The sequence below is a fragment of the Camponotus vicinus genome, unplaced genomic scaffold (assembly GCF_025532165.1).
Source record: "Camponotus vicinus isolate PSW18456_S1 unplaced genomic scaffold, iyCamVici1.0 SCAF_10, whole genome shotgun sequence".
Classification (NCBI taxonomy): Eukaryota; Metazoa; Arthropoda; class Insecta; order Hymenoptera; family Formicidae; genus Camponotus; species Camponotus vicinus.
The window spans coordinates 6,604,999-6,625,804 of record NW_028141946.1 but is presented as its reverse complement, the minus strand read 5'-3'; the positions used below and the strand labels follow the sequence as shown (position 1 = coordinate 6,625,804).

Sequence of the window (20,806 nt, the reverse complement as noted above, 5' to 3'; positions counted from 1 at the left end):
GCTTGACACACGAGTCGCTCGTGCAATTCACGTGAGAGAAAATTCTCGTTAGGATACGATGTGTTATGTTCGTTCTCTCACTTCACTTTTTACTCGGATCTCTCTCGTTGTTAACTTCCTGTAATGTTTCAAAACAGGCAACGGAAAACGCTCGTTAACGAGAAATGTCACGCGCATTCACGAATCATAATCGCTGCGCAAACTCTGAATCTTCGTCGATGAGCTTTTCAATGAAACGTCACGCGATCGCCGACATTACAATTGCACTTAGTTACCACCGATTTACACGTACATCTTCGTATCCGTGCGGAATAGAAGTACGAGCAATTTCGAGTATTTAATCGACATTTCCGAAATGCATCGGGAACGGAAACTCTTTGAATTGTCGCGCGCCGCAGACGCGATGCGTTCGTCGCGATGCGCATGCGCCATCAAAGTTCCTAGATCGCGTGCGCGCGGCGCACGTCACAACAGCTGATTGCCGTGAGGCGTCGACGCAACAGCTGTCGTATGGATGATTGTCAAATTTAGAGCCGCGGAACGTTTAGTTTCTCCCTCCCTCGGTAAATTTAGTCGGAGGCAATGAGTAAGCGGCTGAATCATTCTTTTCGGATATCTTAAAAGAGAAAAATCAGATGCACACAAACAAAATAGAATGAGATGTGTAATATTGTAGGTATTATCTCTTTCCTTATTCTTTTTCATCATATGCATGTGTAATATCTTATTGTTGATATAAACATAGTATGCGAAAATTTCAACTTTTGATCATAAGATATTTAATAGATAAGTTTAGTTATTATCACTTTGAGTAATAACAGCAGATCGATAATCTCAGTGATAAATTATATATATATATATATATATATATATATATATATATATATACGCATAATATACTTAGGCTAATATTACATTTGTCGTACGGCAAATTTTTTAAGCGTATTGATTGGCTGCGGGATAATAATTTTTTGAATCTTTAGAATTTTCTATCCCGCAGCCAATCAATGTGCTTAAAAAATTTGTCGTACGACAAATGTAATATTAGCCTTATATGTTATATGGCAGCACGTGTCTCTTTATTGTTAAAGATAAAGAGCAAGGTTCGAGATTGACCATGGAGGTCTACCATCGTCGTTAAACTTGCTGACTATTGAGAACGTAATATTTAAAATTAGATTAAGTTAAATATATCGTTCACACAAGTACAGCTGGAACATAATATTTTTGTATGGTTAATACAAATCAATAATGATAATGACGATAATAACGAGATAATTTACAACATAGTATGTTTTTTTTTTTATACACTTTATATCGTTTAATTTTTGCGTTATATGAAATAGTATATGTACTCTGTCATATAATTATTTTTTTCACAGTATAAAAATATCAAATCAAAAAGTTCCATTTATTTGAATGATTTTCATTAATATATACATAATTCGGATAACATAAATAAAAATCAATACGAGATTGAAAAGTTTCCTCTGACAATTATATAAATAAAATTCATGTTTCATGCATTATTTATATGCGTCCATGAATAAGATTCCAATTTTTATGCTTTATGCATTATTCATATGCATTATAGCTATGAATAATAATAATAATAATGGCACGTAAATTTTCTTCTTCGTAATGCGTTGTAAATTCCTCTATGTATGTTTACATTCCTTTTACCATGTATGTGTAAAAGACACAAACTACATGGTAAACATTTGAACCTATATCCAATCATGCTCATACAATTACGTTCGTTGAAACTCGCTCGTGATAAATACAACGCATATTACATATATATACTGTTCGTAATATTTGCTGAATATATTTTTTAGATTAGCTGGAAGCGTTATATACACATATCACGTAACTCTTCTAGCTAATCTAAGAAATAAAACAATTACAAACATAAATATAAATAGTTGGAAAAAAGAATATTTTTTCAATCGGAAAAAATATCAATATCTAATATACTCATAAAAAATATTTTAATATACATTTATTTCTCTTTTTTTATGTATCTTATAATTTTTAATACGAGAAAAAAATTTCTGCAAAATTTTCAGTCGGTAAGTGATAATTAAAATGAGTATTACTGATAATCAGTAAAGTAGAAATTATATCGATGATCGGTAAAGTGATTATTTTTCTCATCGACTATTACTTCTCTGAATCTTGTCACGTTTGAATAAATCCGTTGTTGCATGTGGCGCCGCTTGCGGAAAAACTAGACATTACCATAATTCAATTTCGGCTTTTCGCGCGAGTCAGACGGATTGATTGTTGCGGTTTACAACATACAGATAAGCCAGCCTCATAAATCGGCATTTTGTTTCGATATCCTGCCTATTCGCCTATGCGAATTTACATCCGGATTGAAATAAGGTACATATGTGCAATTCCGAGGGGAATAGAGATTTACTTTTCGCACGCATAGATAAATCGCGTGCTTTTTCCTCGAGATGTGTTATATTCGAAAAGTTACTATTCTTTAGAAATTCTGCAAATCTTGCCATCGTCGTTATAATCGTTATATTATAATTCGTTCACATTATTTCACGAATATTTTGGAAGCTCAGGTAGCATATGTCAATTTCGTAAACATTTTCTAAGTCTATTTAATATCACTTGTTACATGTTAGAAAACATATAAAACTAACATATACTATCTGAGAGTAACAAAAGTAAAGTTTTGCCAAGAAAGATATAATGCAATGCACACATAGATATAACTTATTGAAAATGCTTTTTACAGATTATGCAGAATCGTGGCGATTGATCTAGTGGAATCATGGCGTTCAGTATAGCGGAATCATGGATGATTTGAATAGGAAGTTGAACCGGAAGGATTCCAGTGGTAAGTCATATCAAATTAATTGATATCGAATTGTATATGTATAGGATCATTAATGCTTCTTCTATACATGCATATATTGAAATATATATGCATTTCTCTTATTAATTAATTATTTAATTAAATATGATTATATTATTATATTTGAATGTATTATACGTCTGTTTTATATATATATATATATATATATATATATATATATATTTAAATGATTCTTATACATATACACCTGTACATATAATATAAAAGTATGAGATTAAATTTATGAATTTGAAATATTACTGTATCTGAAATATTTTTTCGAGTTTCTTTACTCTTTTATATTTGCAATGATTTCTTCCAATTCTTTTTGGAAGAGAAGAAATACAATTTTGGAGAAAATCCAGGAAATATTTTTTAATTTATAATTATTTATAATTATTTTTAATTTATAATTATTTATAATTATTTATAATTATTTATTATTTATTACTATTATTATTATATTATTATTATGTATACTTATTATGAATACTTTTATATTATTATTTTTTTTATTATTTATTATTTTAGTCATTATTATTTTGTCAGGTATCATATAAATTATTAAGATATAAATTTTTATGATATTGCACATTGAGTAATATTGCGTCTGTTATTTAAAATAGATATCTTTAGACTTCTTTGGCGATCCAAATCAAACACGCGTCACTTTTCGGATCTTTCCCGAAATAGCATAAAGAAGTTTAATTTACGTGTTCGTCTTTTGCGCCTTTCCCTTTTTCCCGATTTCAGTACGATGTAAACTCATATAAAAGTCAATCTCGACAGTCGTTGTTTCATGATCGTCTCTGTGATCTGCATGCTTTTGATCTTGTTGGATGATATTTCAGCCTTTCAAATTTTTTTAACCAAGATCCTCTACTTTTTATAGAATTTCCTTAAATCCACTCAAAGATTCATTCATAATATAATCCTCGCGTTATTTCATAATATTTTTTTACATGAAAGTGAATTTTGATTATAGGACTATTTGTAGTGATTGTATGTTTTAACAATTCATGACATTTTCAATCATGTGTATCACATTATTATTTCTTTTTTATTTTCTTACCTAGAATTTTTGCAATAGAATAGCTCTTATTTTATGTTTTACGCGACTCCTGTATTATATTTTGTATTTTCACATATTTTATGTCTTACGTAACTTATATAACTTGCTCGAACTTGCTTACGGAACAGGCTGACTTTTAGCTCATCCCTCCATAAGTCTAAGAAAATATCTAAGATGGTCCGAAATTCTTTTCGTTGTCAATTAGATTTATCTCCAGGCAACATGACGAACGGAAAGGCGGTCAGAAAGAAGTGCCGAAAGACGTTTAATAGTGAAAGCACACGTGGCACGAACAATAACGTTGTAACTAACTTATTTACGCAACATTGATTAGTTTAAGACACGTGGCGTCCTTCCCCTTTTGATTTACGAGCACGTAAGATCCGTTTCGTAACCGACTAGTTTCTTTTGGGATTTATCTCGACAATAATCAAATTTTGTATTTTCGCACGTAGGATTACATTACATGATATTTCAGATTTCCCGCGAATATTCGAGGATAATTTTTCAATAATGAGAATATTTGTGAAATAAATAGTTGTTGACACAATTATTAGTCATTGTATGCTTCTAGAAATTTTCGAGAATTAAATTTCAAGCAAATTTCATAATGAGTTCTTATTCTTTATTTATACACGAATATAAATCTTACTTTTAAAGAATTTTAACTTGTAAGAGTAACCTACGAGTATATTTAAAGTTACGAAAAGATAATAGTTTTTTATCAAATTATCACCGAGAATAATCTTATTCCAAGTTGTTCAAAGAATTCGTATATGAGAGAAAGCGTACGAAGAGAAACTGAGATATCTTGTGCGAGCGAAGAAAATCTTGGTGTAAGAACAAAAATGATAAATTATAATCATGACTTTATCAGATTTCTCGGAGAAAAGTTTATCGTAAAAAGTAATTTTGTCGTATTACGTGAACATTTTTCTTTTCATCGCGAAAGTAATTCAGAATCAGAGAAAAGAACATGAAATAACTTACTTTGACAATTAAAATTGTCTTTGTCTTCGTATTCATATGTTCTATTTTTCCTATCTAAATTGAAATTTGTAGCTAACGTTCCTCTCGTGTGCGTGTATATAAAAAGATATTCATTATTTCTATTTTATTGTATATATATTGAAGCTAAATGCTTTATGCTAAATGTATTATGCTTTATACGCTCAAGGATTATATGATATTGCGAAATAATCCATGGGGTTATTACAGATAATCTAATGAAATACAGTAGAGTTTAAAATTAAAATTGTTCATCATGTCTACGACAATCATCGGTTTTAATTAAAAGCGTCCTTTTAGTACTTGATCGTTCAGGCACTATACACGAGATTGAATTTAATTGTTATTCGATTAAAATTATTCAATGATATCAAATGTCACTTTTAATTATATTATAATTTATACGATTAATAATTCACTAATTGTGTGTAAATAATTATCACACTATTATGAGAATATTAATACTTTCTTTCATTTTCTCTCTTTCTTTATATTTAAAAATTATTTTGTAATGTAATTTCTTTTTTATTCAAATTTATTATATAATTATAATTTTATATATTCACATGCGTCAATTTATATACATACGTCCAATGTATTTTTTTTAAATGTACATATATTTTAAAAAATGTATACATCTAATATTCCTATTGAATAAGAAAGTTTTTACACAATTTTCTTCAAAGTAATCTTTTTCTGAATTCTTTTTTAAATCATTAATTAACATTAAATGAATTTTCAACAGATATCGATTTATATAAATGAAAGTTTCGCGTCCTGTGTCTATATCGTTATGTGTTCTTCGAAGGAAAATGATTTTCACATGAAAATGAGAATACGCAAGTTTGGCATATATTCTCTGGTAGAGCGTATTTTCAATCTGACAGCGGCTTGACATTAACGAACTTTAACGGTCGTCTTCGTAAACTAGTAAACAAAGTCATTCTGAACCACTAAGCGCGGCTTCGTTCTCGGCTTGAGTGCACCGGAACTTTCCAAAATGCGACGATGTAGATATATGTTGAGAATTCGTCTCTATTTTGTGTCGCGTATAATGTTCCGTTCTGACACATTCCTTAAACGTGTCTTAAAGAGAAGGCGACACCACTTCAAGAATCTAATCGTTATTGCTCGTAACTTTGTATCGAGTTTGCACGCGCTTGAATTTGAACGAAGAAAATCGCTTTCATGATGAATTACCGCGTATATATTATATTTCAAATTATACTGCACACATAATAAGAGATCTAAGAGAGGTTTATACAAACATTTCTATTCACAGACAAAATTATACTAAACGAAGCGTGCGCATCTTAAGTTGGTTATAATATGTATATGTTTGTTTCATCTGGCATAAACTATGTGTAACTGTGTCTATGCAAATTGTTTTTATGTGATCCTTATTTAACATGAAGAGAGAGAGAGAGAGAGAGAGAGAGAGAGAGAGAGAGAATTTAGTTTAAATATAGAAACTGTTACATTTACTTATCAAAAAAATCTCTGTAGTAAAAATCCGAAGTAAATTTATTTAAACTTATTTGAAAAATAACATCTGATTTTTCATTATTTTATGAAAAGATAGAGATCTTTAAATAGAGATTTTTAAATAGCTTGGGATGTAGAATTACGTATCTGCTTTTCCACTATGATACGCAAAGAGATCTTTTAGAATATGAAAGTAAATTTATTTAAAACTTTCTTTAATGGTATATATATCATCTTCTTGTAAGTGAATCAAACATTAAGGAATATTCTGTTTGCATTTAGTCTTTATTACATTAAGGAACGTTCTATTTGCATTTAGTTTTATAGCGTATATTTTTCAAGTTTTAACAGCGTAAATGGGCATTTGCTGTTCATTTTTGTACATGTATACGTACTTACCTTTGCGAAAGTTTCGGGGAAAGGAGATATAATTGGGGTCGTTTTTTTAAAGGTTAAGCTACCTTTTAAAGATTAAATAATAAATCGCGAAAACTTCGTATTCTTTTTTACTGTTATATTTCTTTCCATAAGAAATTAATTTATTTACCAACAGCTTTTACTTACCATTTACTCTCTTAATGTAAAAATCTGATATCTTCAATCACGAAAAGTTATCATTTCTTATATAATTAATAATTGTAATGTATTAATTTTTATTTCGCGCAAAGACAAAAATTTTATAGTCTGGAATCTCTAGATTTTCGTATCTATTAAAGTATTAAACCATCAAACAAATCAAATGCGCAACAGCATTTGCGATTGAAAATATATATATATTTTTCTTTTCTTATTAAAAATTATAAATAAAATATAATGAAAAATCTTTATAATTACATAATAAGTGCGAAGTAAAGTAAACGGATCGCTTATTGTGCAATATTTTATATTGTAATAACTATTTATCTTTGAATTTTTTCATCATGCATCGATAAAGTTCCGCGTTTCGAAGTAAATCGAATTTGATTTGTTCGAATGAGAACGAAACTGATTTTCGCGAATCACTGCTCACGAAGGGTGCAAAAGAGCATGTCTCTAACACTATCTTCTTGACCGGTTTGCGAACTTTTGCACGAACGACTGCGCACGGTCGAAAAGCCATCTTGATTGATTCGAAGTGCAATGTGAACTCCGTTTCGTCTTTGCTTTTACACGGCTGCAAGAGTTACTGCACACTTTTTACAACTTGATTCGTACGATACATGGTTCAACGAATATCGCGATTACTTCTGTGATCAAACTATTCGGTCGTTATTTTTATGGGCTATTAAGTACATACCGTCAATTCGTATAAAACGACAGTAAAAGTCTCTCGTTACACGTGACGTTTTTTAAAAGCAGTACTTGAAAAATAATACACATATATTAAATATACATTTTTCCAACAGTGTTTAATGTTCTGTTTTTTCACATTATCTAATTATTTTTGATAATCACTTCTGACAAATTATTTTTATATTATATTATTATATATGGTTGTATTTAGAAATAAATGAATGAATGTGCTCTATACGTTCTGTGACATGCGACGTTTTCTCTCTTCCGCTTTCATCTCACATTATAATTCTATTCTCATTTCGAGATATTAATATTACTTTAAAGTAATATTAACGTTTAAAGTAATATTAATACTAACGTTGTAATACTTTATTCTGTATGACTTAATGTCATTTATATACTTATTCAATTTATATAACCGCGAAAATTTTCTCGAACAAAGATTTGTTTCCAAATATTAAATATTATACAGGGTTTACAAAAGTGTGGAAACCCCTTAATATTTCGAAAAATACGCATTTTTTAAAAAAATGTTTCATACAAAAGTTATAGGGTTTTATGTGGCGCATTACACAGCAACATTATTATGACCTCGAATAGCGTTGTCAAGGTTATGTGAAGGTCACCTCCAACTTTTTAAATGGGACACCCTATATGCTTTTGCATATTCTTGTAGCTTATCTCGAGAGCTTTCCAAAACACTATAATTAAGTTAGTTTTCATTAAGTACTTTCCGAGTTATGAGGCTTGAAATTTGCAATTAACAATTACATATTTTTTCTTAAAAACAACTATGTTTTTTCTTTACACCAATTGATTTCTCTCATTATTTTGTACATAAAAGTATTAAGGTAAGATAATCGAAAAATGAATATTTTACTAGATATTTTATGGTTTATGTAAAATTAAGAAATTATTTCAAGCCTCATAACTCGGAAAGTACTTAATGAAAACTAACTTAATTATAGTGTTTTGGAAAGCTCTCGAGATAAGCTACAAGAATATGCAAAAGCATATAGGGTGTCCCATTTAAAAAGTTGGAGGTGACCTTCACATAACCTTGACAACGCTATTCGAAGTCATAATAATGTTGCTGTGTAATGCGCCACATAAAACCCTATAACTTTTGTATGAAACATTTTTTTTTAAAATGCGTATTTTTCGAAATATTAAGGGGTTTCCACACTTTTGGTAAACCCTGTATACAATTACTGCTTTAATGAACACATTTTATGCAAAATAAAATCTTGAAAAGAATTAATTAGGAAGCTAAGGAAATTAACTGCCACATAAGAGAATCGAATGTTATATTCATAAGAATGAATTTCAAAAAAGAATACATAAAAAGTGTACATTTATTCTTAAGAGCCAAGGTTTTCTGTGAAACTTCCATTTGACAAAAAAATATTTCGTTATTAATTTTGTTACGTAGATCTCTTTTTAGCGATAAGTTGCTTTTTTTGTTGTATCTTACATTACCAATATGACAATCTATCAAATCCTATTACGTAAATAAGGATGCTGTCAAAAACAGCAGCATAATAGATTAATTTACTCGACTTATGTAATCTTGATCAGCGTCAAAAGGAGATGAGTTCTTCGAACGATAAAAGATGTATAGTGTGTTTTTTGAAAATTTACACAATATTTTCCATCAAATTGAGAGACAATTAAAAATTAAAGATTATATTTCAACTTAATAGTGGCTATTTAATATTCATAAATTAAGTATTTCAGCAAAGTATAAGTTTTGAAATAACAGATAGTAAAAATTTATTATTTATTGTTAACAAAATTCTGTTTTAAGACTTGATTACTGAAATATTTAATGTGACAAAATTATTATATGATAGCAAATGATTGTATCCGATCAAAAATCTCTTTTAAAAAATAAATTTTAAACTTTGATAGAGAATACTAAATGATTTTGCTATACAATTTTTTGAACATACATATTTAAAATTGTCGGAGCTTTTTATAATTTCTTATTACATAACTTAGAATATTTGTTGCTGATAAATTTTTGATCTAAGTACGAATATTATAGTTATGCAAAGAATTAACAATTTATAAAATAACAAATATAGCTTTTTGATGAAAAAAATAAAGGAGAGAAGAGGAAAAGAAACGATGCTGATATTAAAGAGATATAAAAAAGCAAGGGAAGCAAGGGATATGCACAATAATAATATTATTAGCATATTTAAATAATATTAAAAATTACTGAAAAGTTACTATGTGCAATAAAATGAAAATAGGTCACGACGTTCAATATCAGGAAGGTCTCAAATAATAAAACTGTTATTAAGTATAACAGCGAGAAGTTGACTCTATTAACGTAACTTCAAAGGAATAGAAGGTGATATAATTTTCTTAGTAAATCTATGAACAATCATGAAAATTTATTTCTTATACATCATATTTGTCTTTAGGGAAATATCAACCATTATCTTTTTAGAGAAATATCAACCATTATCTATCATATCAATCATATCAACCATTATAAGAATATTACGAAAAAGGCAGATACATCAATTTTCGATGATTATTTTCAATCTTAAGAAAAATCGTGAAGTTTTTATATAATAATTTTAATGATTTCGTAACTTTTTTCAATACGCATTTTGTTACTGCATATTATTTTCAATCTTAATTTATTTAATTCATGACATTTATCCGTTACGTTGAAATAAGGATCAAATTTCTCTCAAGAGTCTTTATTGCTATTCCATACGAATAATCACAGGTCAAGATGCAAAGCGAAAATGTATATAATTTCACAGAAAAGATAGTCATCCAATTTCGATCATTCAATAATTTCGTGATTCAATTCAATTCATGATTTCGTGAAATTTGGCGTCAAAGATACACAGCTTGCGGCATCTCTCACGAATTCTAAATAATTCTGAATACTTGTTACTTTACAAATGTACTGCAAATATCTCTGGGCTGATTGTAAACTTGACACGATTCTTAATTGCAATTCGTGTCGTAGCACAAAGCTGATAATTTACTGCTAATGTCTGAAATTTTTGGCTAACATCTTTTTTCAGAAAATATTATTACATATATAATATTATATTTAATTAATTATTTGAAAACATTTGTGTGCAAAATAATATTTTTATTTTATAAAAGAATTTTTTTATTGTTTTCTAAAAAAGAATTTATTATTTATAAAAATAATTCACACTTTGAACTTTTTTACATCTTTTTACCTTTTCTTTTGGCGTGTGATAAAATAGAGAGAGAGAGAGAGAGGGAAAGGGAGAGAGAGGGGGAGGGGTGAGAGAGAGAAAAATGCGGCCTTATTTTTTTCGTACATCTACATTTTATATCTTTCTTTTAATTTACCGAGAAGCGACTGACTTCACACTAAGAAAACTTCTATCGCAGATGTCGACGAATGCTGACCACCACACTCTCAACGATTGTTTTACCTTTTTAACCTTTCGCTTTATGCTTCTCGCGGTCCTCTAGTTGGAAGTCACGTTCGTCGTTGCCGCTCTTTTCTCCCGCGATCGTCGGCTTTGTGCACCTCTCTCATTGTTTCCGCACTCGTTTAATTTGCTGTCCAGTAAGGTTTGCAATTATTGTTTACGACAAAGGCAGACTTTAATTTATGACCAGAAGTGGCGTGACTTTCTTTTCTCGCGCACAAACATCTTGAAATGCCAAGAAAAAAGAGATCACCAATGTATTTATGTTAGACTTAAAATATTAAAATAAAATATACTGTAACAGATAAATCGTTCTTTCAAATTTAAATGTAGAATATCGATCTACATATTAATAAGCATTTAGCGAATATTTATTATAGCGAATATAATTAGTTAATTATTATTTATTTAAATTAGCATTAAATATAATTTATGTATTAACTTTCAATTAAATAATATATTTGTTAATGTTTTAGTCAATTTTTTAAATCCTTTTATTTTGAAAAAAAATTACATATGCAGAAAAATTTTAAACAATTTATCTATAATTATCAAGAGATATTACGAATAATGTCTAATACAATGTATTACTAATAATATCAATAATAATAACAATAACAACTTTATAGTACTTTTGATTATTAGTTTTACGATTGGATGATAATTTAATTAAATTTTTAAATATTTCTCTTATTGAATACATTTATATTAATCTATATTTATAATGTAATCGCGCAGCGTGGTTAGTTAGTTTAATTAAAAGTGAAATTAAAATTAAATATTAAAATTAAAAATTAAAAAGATTTAAAAAAACTCAGCTTATACACTAATGAATTAGAACATCACACGAGAATATGATTTAGTGAATCAACAAATCGAAAAATAGAGGAAAGAAAGTAGAGAGAAATAATCATAACATAAATAAGTAATCTAAATATCACTAAATATTAATTCGTTATTTGTTTATTAAAAATATCTAATTATCTATGTATTATCAATAGTGTTCAATTTCAACTGATCTTCTCATTTTCTTACTTAATGCCGACATAACAAAATGATATACTTGTAACAAACAAGAGAGAGAGAAAGGAGAGAACAAAGAAACGATTATTAAATTGATTATTATTTGAAAACTAACATTTTTTTTTGTAACTCTAAAGTCAGCATTTTGTTCGATATTGTTTGTGGCATTTACATCGAATAAATTTATTTCGCATTAAATGTATGCATAAGAAAAATGCATCTACTGATATTCATAATTTAGTTTTATATTATTTCGCAATAATTATTTTCTCTTCCCTTTATTTATTTTTTAACGCCGATTCAATCGTATTTCAAGTGCGAACTTTTACATAAATACATATGCATATAAATATATATACATGTGCAATTTTACATCAAAATTTGAAAGAAATTTGTTTAGTCCATTATTTTTATAACAACGCGCCAAAGAAAAAAAAAGAAAAAAAACAGATAATTTTAATTTAATTTACAAGACAGTTAAATTATACATGTGAATATCCATCACAAGAAAAATTTAAACTATAATCATATATATATATCGTAATTTTAATTTAATAAACAAAAATATGGATATTGATTTTATATATCGTGACGAATAGGAACATGATATTACCATATCATGTTATTCAATAATTAGATGCAAACATATCCGATATGTTTAATTCATTTTTACCTTTATTTGCGTTGTAAACAATATTCTCAAGTGCTGAAAAATTAATATAGAATTATATATCTAATTACGATATTTTATTAAATTTTTGAAAATATCACGGTTTCTGCACTTTCAGTGTGAAAAGAAGAAAAATATTGGTTGCAAAGTTCTTGTGAGTTCTCTTGACCTGAATCATGCATTTAAAGACTGATGAGATAGCTCAGAAACCTTGTGCTGGTAGAATATTTAAAATACTATATTTTAATATTGCATTGGTGCACGAGTTGCGTTGGCGAATGAATGCTACAAATTATAATCATCAAAAATGCAGGAACTACCCTTTTTATACAAATTTATAATATTTAAAAGATTATATTTATAATTAACTCATTTTTTTCAAACTATAAATTTTCTACCTTGTTTTATAAAAAGTACGTTTATTTAATATATAAGTTTATTTAATATATACATCTTTATATCTTTCAGCAGAAGCAAAATAATGAATTTTAATAGAAACACCTGCTTAAAATGAAACTCATTTTAATTCAATTTCTGTAAGCTTCAAAATTTATAAACCTGATATTCTGATTAACGGACTTTTTTGGGAAATATTATCACCAATATGAATTCTCTCGTATGTTTGTTATGCTGAGAAATACGTAGTCGCGAAAAAATAATAACGATTATTCGTGTGTATTTTAATCAATTCCGATGCACTTCAGTTTCGCAAACCACATTATCATTTATTTTTCCAGGCAATTATATTTTTTAAAATAATTTGTGTATGAATGCAAAATTATTCGAAACTTCCGATACATTAATAAAATTTTAGCGAATGTGTAAATTATATTCTTTTATTATATTTATCAATATCTCTCTCAATATGATATTTGTATAGCTGCCCACATGTATTATAATAAAATTAATCATCTTTTACGAGATATACTAAAATATGAAGTTTTAAGCAGTTAAGTATCAATAACATGTAATTATATCAGATTATAGCATACTTTGATACTATCGATGTATTATTAGAATAATGCAAACGAAGCTATAATTTTTACATATATGTCAAAAGAATTATTTTTTTTTTATGTATTCCGTGTTATAAAAATTTTATATTTAAACAATTTTCAAAATCCATAAATTTCTTGGAGTTCGCCGATTATTTTATCAGTTTAAAAAAATGCTGTACATACTCGTTTTATTTCTTTTTCACTACATAAATTTGTTTTATATAATATTTGTGTGTGTGTATGATGCACATATTTTAGTTTATTTGTCGATAGCGACCATATAATAGCGTAAACAGTGCGAAGCCAAAAACAATCGATCGATCCGCGACTCGGTAAACACGGAAGCGCGATATTTCGTTCAAACTAAGGAAGTGCTACCGCAGTCATTTACGGCACGTTTCGTAATTTATGAACTTCTCGATTGCCAAGCGAAGCAAAAGACCACGGCACATCGGTTATTTATCACTCGAGCACCCATATTTTTTATATGTACTTCCGTGCGTATTTCCGTCGCGATATTTACAGAGAGAATTTTTATTTCAACTTTCGACTGCTATCTATGATTCATGAAACAAATGAAAGCGGGATTTAATCTGCGGGAGTTTCTCTAAAATACGATGTGAAAGTTTAGAGGAAGAGTCGCGTTATTCATATCATATATTTTGCAAAGATGTCATTAACAATTGCTTCTGCTATCAAGAATATTTACTCAAAGAACTCATAATCTAAATGATGACTTATATATTTCAGTTAGTACGAAAGCAAAAATATCTTTCGCAAATGATGTATACTGAAAGTTTTGCATGCCTCAGTTAACAGTGTTTTAAATGCGATTTTTTTCTATTTATATTATTATATTTATATTATATTATATTATTATTATATTTATATGTAAAAAAGAGCAAAAATCGTTCAACAACTATTACAATATCATTTTTATATTACGTGACATGAGAATATATCATTTTTCCAAATATAAAATTAAAATCTAAGTATAAAATTCTAAATATAAAATTGTAGTTGTATAAATATAACTAAAAAATAATTTCTAATTTTAATGAAAATAAGAGAGAGGGAGAAGAAAAGAGAGAGACATAAAATTTAATTTCTGTAAAAATAATGAAGAAAATATTAATTGTATAAAAGTGATTTAAAAATTTTATAAAAGATTTCATCGTTTTTTCAGATAATTTTTATAATATATATTATAATTAGTTGTATATCATCTAAGTTTAAATTAAAGGAGTCAGTAAAGGAACGAGTATGACATAACTTTATTATGAAGTTAATTAATATTCGTTAAGACAAAGGGTGAACAAAAATAAAAAATAATTGCGTTAAAATAATTTCTTATGAATATTCAGTGTACGGCAAGCTTCCATTCCAGCATTGGTGTTAAAATGCAAGATGAAGTAAATAGAGATCGAAATGGAATTTTCCAAGATTTCTCGTATAACAATTGACTAATACCACCAGAGCTCTCTGCTTTTCAAATCATCGAACATTAAACCAAGTTTCTAAGAAGCGAATGGAGAAGTTAAAAGAGATATTATCGTCTTGCCAAAAGTGAATTATGAACATAAATAAATCAATATTTAGCTTCATATTATATTATAAATTATACTGCGCGATATATTGTCTTATCAAATTGTTCAAAACGAATAATCTATGTCAAATCTAAATGTAAGTCACGATAATAATCATCAATCAAATTTGACATATTACAATAATTTTAAAAAGTATTTTTTACTATTAAAATATGTATCTTTTTAAAGTTTTTTTTTTATCTTTTTAAATTAATGTTAAAGATTCTCGAATGTTTAAGCCTTTAATTTTTTATGTTTTATTATTCAAATGTTATTCAAATGACTTTAAAGATCATAATTATCTCGGATTTTACATCGAATATAAACAATTTGCAATTTCATATGCATATATTTATTTATAATAATTTTGTTTAACATCAACGGCGTGATTTTCGCGCGATCATAATGAATTATTAAAGTAAAATTAACATGAAATTAATCCGCGTAGATAATCCCAGCGTGAGGATGCTAAAATATTAGCATAATTTTACTATCGAGCTTCCATTTTGGGGTAATGCGCCTGAAACGTAATACCAGTGACCTAATTCAACAAAAATCAAAGCGTGACTAGCGTCCTATGTGCAAAAATTCTCTCTTTGAAATTGAATCGCGACTGAATCGATCGGAGCTCTGTGATTAAACCGATAGAAAAAAGCATTAATAGAATATTTGTTAAGAATATCGGACAAAATATACAAGCTATATCTCTTAGGTTTCCTTTGAGCCGCATTGCTAGCAGTAAACCTCTTTTATATAGAAATTCCAAAGCCACCACTGGAGTCCAATATTTTTGACATCAGTCTGTTGTGTGGAATCCTAGAGAGAATAGTGCATCGATATATTCGATAGTATTTAGAGTATGCGGTTTGAATTGCAATGTGGGTCGTGCGAGATAATGGCTTTTTGGCCTCAACATTGAAGAAATAGTTGCGGCGCGATAGGATATGGAATGGGAAGTTTATATATATGATATATATGTAAAACAATTTGGAGGATATCTCTAGCCACATAAAATAGAGCAATATAATATTGAATAATATTGATATTAAATGATATTTTATGCCATTATTGTGTTTAAATCGTGAATAAAAATATCATTTATTATACAAATCTAGTTAATTAATCAGTTGCGTATATGAGAAAATAATTATCATAAATATTACTACAACTTTTTTGCTAATTAAGATGGAAAATATATTCTCGCATAATCGAATTTTTATAACGATGCAATTCTACAGTATATTTTACATGGCCTTTGCGCATGTCAATGAAACTATCTAGTGTGAAAAAATGGAGCACTTTATACACAATATCACCAGAATATGCATATGTATCATAAAAAATATCAAGGAAATAAGAAAAGTAGAGAAGAGAGCACTTAACGATGTTGCGGTGATGAAGTTTGATGAAATAAGTCTTAAGTTTACTTCAAGTTAAATAGAAATGTTATATTATAGGATGCATTTTCCTGTAGTGATATTCACAGATGATTTTGTTTGTATTTAGAAGATATAATACTCATGTCATATAATGTAAAAGATAATATTGTGATAAATATTTGTTGAATGATTTTTATTTTTATTTTTTTACACAATAAAATAAAATAATATCGATACAATAACACGAAGTTTAATATGTAATTTTTAAATTATATGTGTATCACTCTGAAAAGAAACATTAAAGAAAAAAAAAGAACGCAAGAATTCTTTCATTTCCAATCTTAAAATCTTAGATTTGTCAATAAAATACACTGTACTGTAAAAAAGTAAATTTAACTTAAGTTTAATGAGCATGATATCCTATTACGAGAGTGAAAAGTAGTTATAAAGTTTAATTAAAAAGATTTGTACGCTTCATATTCATTGCATTTTTTTTATCAATTCTTCTATTTAAAGATTTTCTGCAATCTTTTCTTAATAATCTTTGATATATCGCTCATTTTACATATTTTAACTTCATAAAATGTTCTTTTCTCTTTTGATTCTAATCGCGAAAATATATTTTTAATTATAAATAAAATATTCAAGTTTTCTTTGTAATGGAATTATCAATATTTATTTAACCAAGTTTTTCAATCTTTATGACATTAATTTATTATACAATCACTTGTTTAATCCACAATCACTATTTAATCCTGTAAAAATTGATCTTCGTTAGTAATTCTTCATTTAAATCTTTGAGCTTTTCTGCAAACTTTACTGATGAACTCCTGTGTTTTTTTATCTTTACTTTGTTTATTCAATCACTGAGATATGTAATTAAAAATTTTCCTTCATTGGATATCGTTCTTCTGTGTAATTTGTTTTCGCTTCTAAAAAGAATGTAAGTCTTTTACATTCATCGATATTCAATTTCTTCCTTTTTACAGCGGTAGTTGTACATTTCTGAATTTCACACTCCCGCGATTTTAGCATTTTCTAAAATATATACACTGTGAGCAGAATAAAGAACGAAAATATATTCGTGCCTCATACGACATCCGCATTCATGTATCCGTCACCAGGATTTGAATGCGACGCGCGAAATACCTGCGAAAAGGGATCTTCTCCTATCGATTCGGTAGAGCTTTATCTCGATGATGCCACTCAGTTGGCATCCAAAATTCCCAACGCTCGCAATAAGGATAGTGATTTATTGACGTTTATGCCGGCGCGGATTACGACCCCTTTACTTTCCGCCTAGCAAAAAGTCGACGTGATTGACGGTGCTTGTAGCCGGTCTCCCAGCTTCTCGTAGCAGCCGCGCACGTGCCGGGATTTTTATGATGCCGTTCTGTGCCGCGCTTTCGAGCTCCTCGTGACTTCGTCAACCGTCACCGCTACCGCGGCAACGGCAACGCCAACGATAACGCGCGATATTGCGGTCATGTTACCTCAATAATGATTCAATTTCGGAAGGTTAACAGCATAGGGTCACGCTCGGCCGACCAATGAGACGATTATACTACTGCCGCGTGACGGCCGGCCGTGTTTGCTGGTGCTAAGTATACTGTATATGAAATAACGCGGCTTTACCCGGCAGGTATCTTTTATGTCGGAAAATTTCTTTTTTATGTGGTGTGCGTGTTGCACGTAGAGTTGCCATTTTGGTAAAAAATATTAACGATTTTGTTATGTTGATACGTTATGGCTAAATAATCGGTATTATTTTCTCATTTTATTTATTATACTATAGTTATATAAATTATCTTTTATTTTAGTCTATGGACTAAAAGAATTTTCTTAAATTCAGTTTAAAATAAAAGAAAATACATATACTTCTCACAATTTGAATCTTTTACAAAATGAAATTATCAGGAACGTTTTTTCTATAAGAAAAAAAACATATGAGGTTGATTTATTTTACATTTAAAAAAATAATTCTTTATTTTTGCCCGAAAATATATTTTTATTTTTTTATAATTGTGTATTAAAATATAGTGCAAATATATATTTATATATATTGAATGTATTGAAATTATGATATATATATTTATATATATTTATATATATATTTATATATATTTATATATATTTATATATATTGAAAATACATTTTTATTTTTTTATATTTGTGTATTAAAATATAATACAGTGTAAATAAAAGTTGTGTTATGTTTTTGTTTTGAAAAATCTTATATGAAATTTTATATAAAATTGTAATATTTATATTAGAAGTTTGACGTTGGCAATCCAGAGTGTTAAGTATTGTATACCTTACGAAAACCTATTATATTACGTATGTAAGCATAAAGTCATGTGCACTTTGAAGCAACTTGGAACAAAGTTTCATCTTAGTCTACGTTCAAAAGTTTGCCTCTGTAGTCGAACAGTTATCTCGAATAAAGTACAACACTAAACAATATATTCTATGCCTTTAAACAGTAGTAAAATTAATATTAACAATATCAAGTAAAAAGTAATACTAAGAAAAGTTAAACGTGTTCGTAACGAAAGTTTCGCCGTAACTATGAACCAAGAAGGCGACATAGTTCTCACCTCTTCACTTTAGTCTAAGTCATGAGACGAAACTTTGTTCGAAGTTATGAATAGAACTACCAACAATGTCGCAATTGGAAATTAGGGTCCACGAATAGCCTCGGATTAAGAGATATTGTATCGCAACTGCTAAGTCGATCGGAAGTTTGTCTATGAGACGATCCTTTACTCCTCATTTCGATAGCCTTGACGTTATCCTTATCATGTAGTATCCTTAACTATTGTAGCTGCCGGCAATTTTCGCTTGTTGAATATTTGCAATAAAGTTCCCGGCGAAACGTAACTTCGTCTTGTCGGCAAAGTTTATTAAGAAGTTTTCGACGAATTTACGCGACGTGAAAACGGATGGATTGTCGTGCACATCAATCGCGGCCACGAACAAAGTGGTAACGAAGTCACTTGAGCTTTTCATGGCCACGGTATAATCAGGGAGGGTTCCTCTTTGTACAACGAAAGAATGCTGTTTTGCGTGACGCGGCTCCGGATCCCGGATTTCGTGTAAAATGGGAAGTAATTAAAGCTTAACACGGCTTTGTACATATTCTATCGCGAGTTATAAATTTCAGCTTGATATTTCTCAAGTTCAAAGCATACGCGAGTAAGGAAAATATAGTGTAACTGGTTTGCGTGCGCGATAATATTCCTGTGAACATGTAACGAGAATATATTGCACAAATGTGCAAAGTATGCTATAATGATTCAATAGTATCTCCTTTGTAACTTCCATTTTTCTCTCTCCCTCTCTCTCTATCTCTCTTTTAAATTATAAGATAATGCAAACATATGCGATATCTGATTATAATATAATCTGATAATACAGATTCATAAATCTTGTTTCAATATATTTAACATAATAAAGGTTACTAACGTGTCATTCCGCGATTGTAATATAATCTATCAGGATAAGATATAACAGTCTTGTAATAAAAATATTTTACCTTTAGTAAGATTATTATTACGTAACTGTGAAATTGCACTTTACTCTTTAAATGAACTTACATCGTAGTTGTTTCAGAACGAAAATTTACATAACCGCATTTGTTTTTACCGCTTTACTTTTCCAATATGCCTTCATGTTACATAATTTTAAAGATTTCTTCGCATTGCAATGCTGCGATTGCAAGCTGAGATTTAATGGGTGCACCACTCCAATTACTAACGGATAAAATTGTCTTCGGCGCTTTTTACGCATCATGAGACTTATACGATAAGATTTCCATTAAAGACAATAAAAGAGCACTTACATAACAACAAATTGAGATCAAGAATGCAGAGTGCTGCTTCTATAAGAGGAAAAAACGTAAAAAAAGAAACTTTTTGTATATTGAACATAAATATTTAAAATAGCAAAAATATACAAGTTCTTTTATTATGTTATTATAATATTATAATAT

At 28.6% G+C, this 20,806-nt stretch overlaps 1 protein-coding gene across 4 annotated transcripts in view; it reads left to right on the top strand.

The window, feature by feature from the left end:
- Window positions 1-494: 494 nt before the first annotated feature.
- P130cas (Serine_rich_CAS and FAT-like_CAS_C domain-containing protein p130CAS) overlaps window positions 495-20,806 on the top strand; it is a 184,693-nt gene continuing 164,381 nt past the window's right edge. For 2 of the 4 annotated variants that reach the window (XR_014435387.1, XM_083080067.1), the window contains exons 1-2: window positions 496-672; window positions 2,759-2,860. The gene's annotated coding sequence lies outside the window, so the exon portion shown is untranslated. Of the gene's footprint in view, window positions 677-2,758; window positions 2,861-20,806 lie in introns of all 4 variants that reach the window. The other 2 variants (XR_014435389.1, XR_014435388.1) reach the window with 2 other exon arrangements.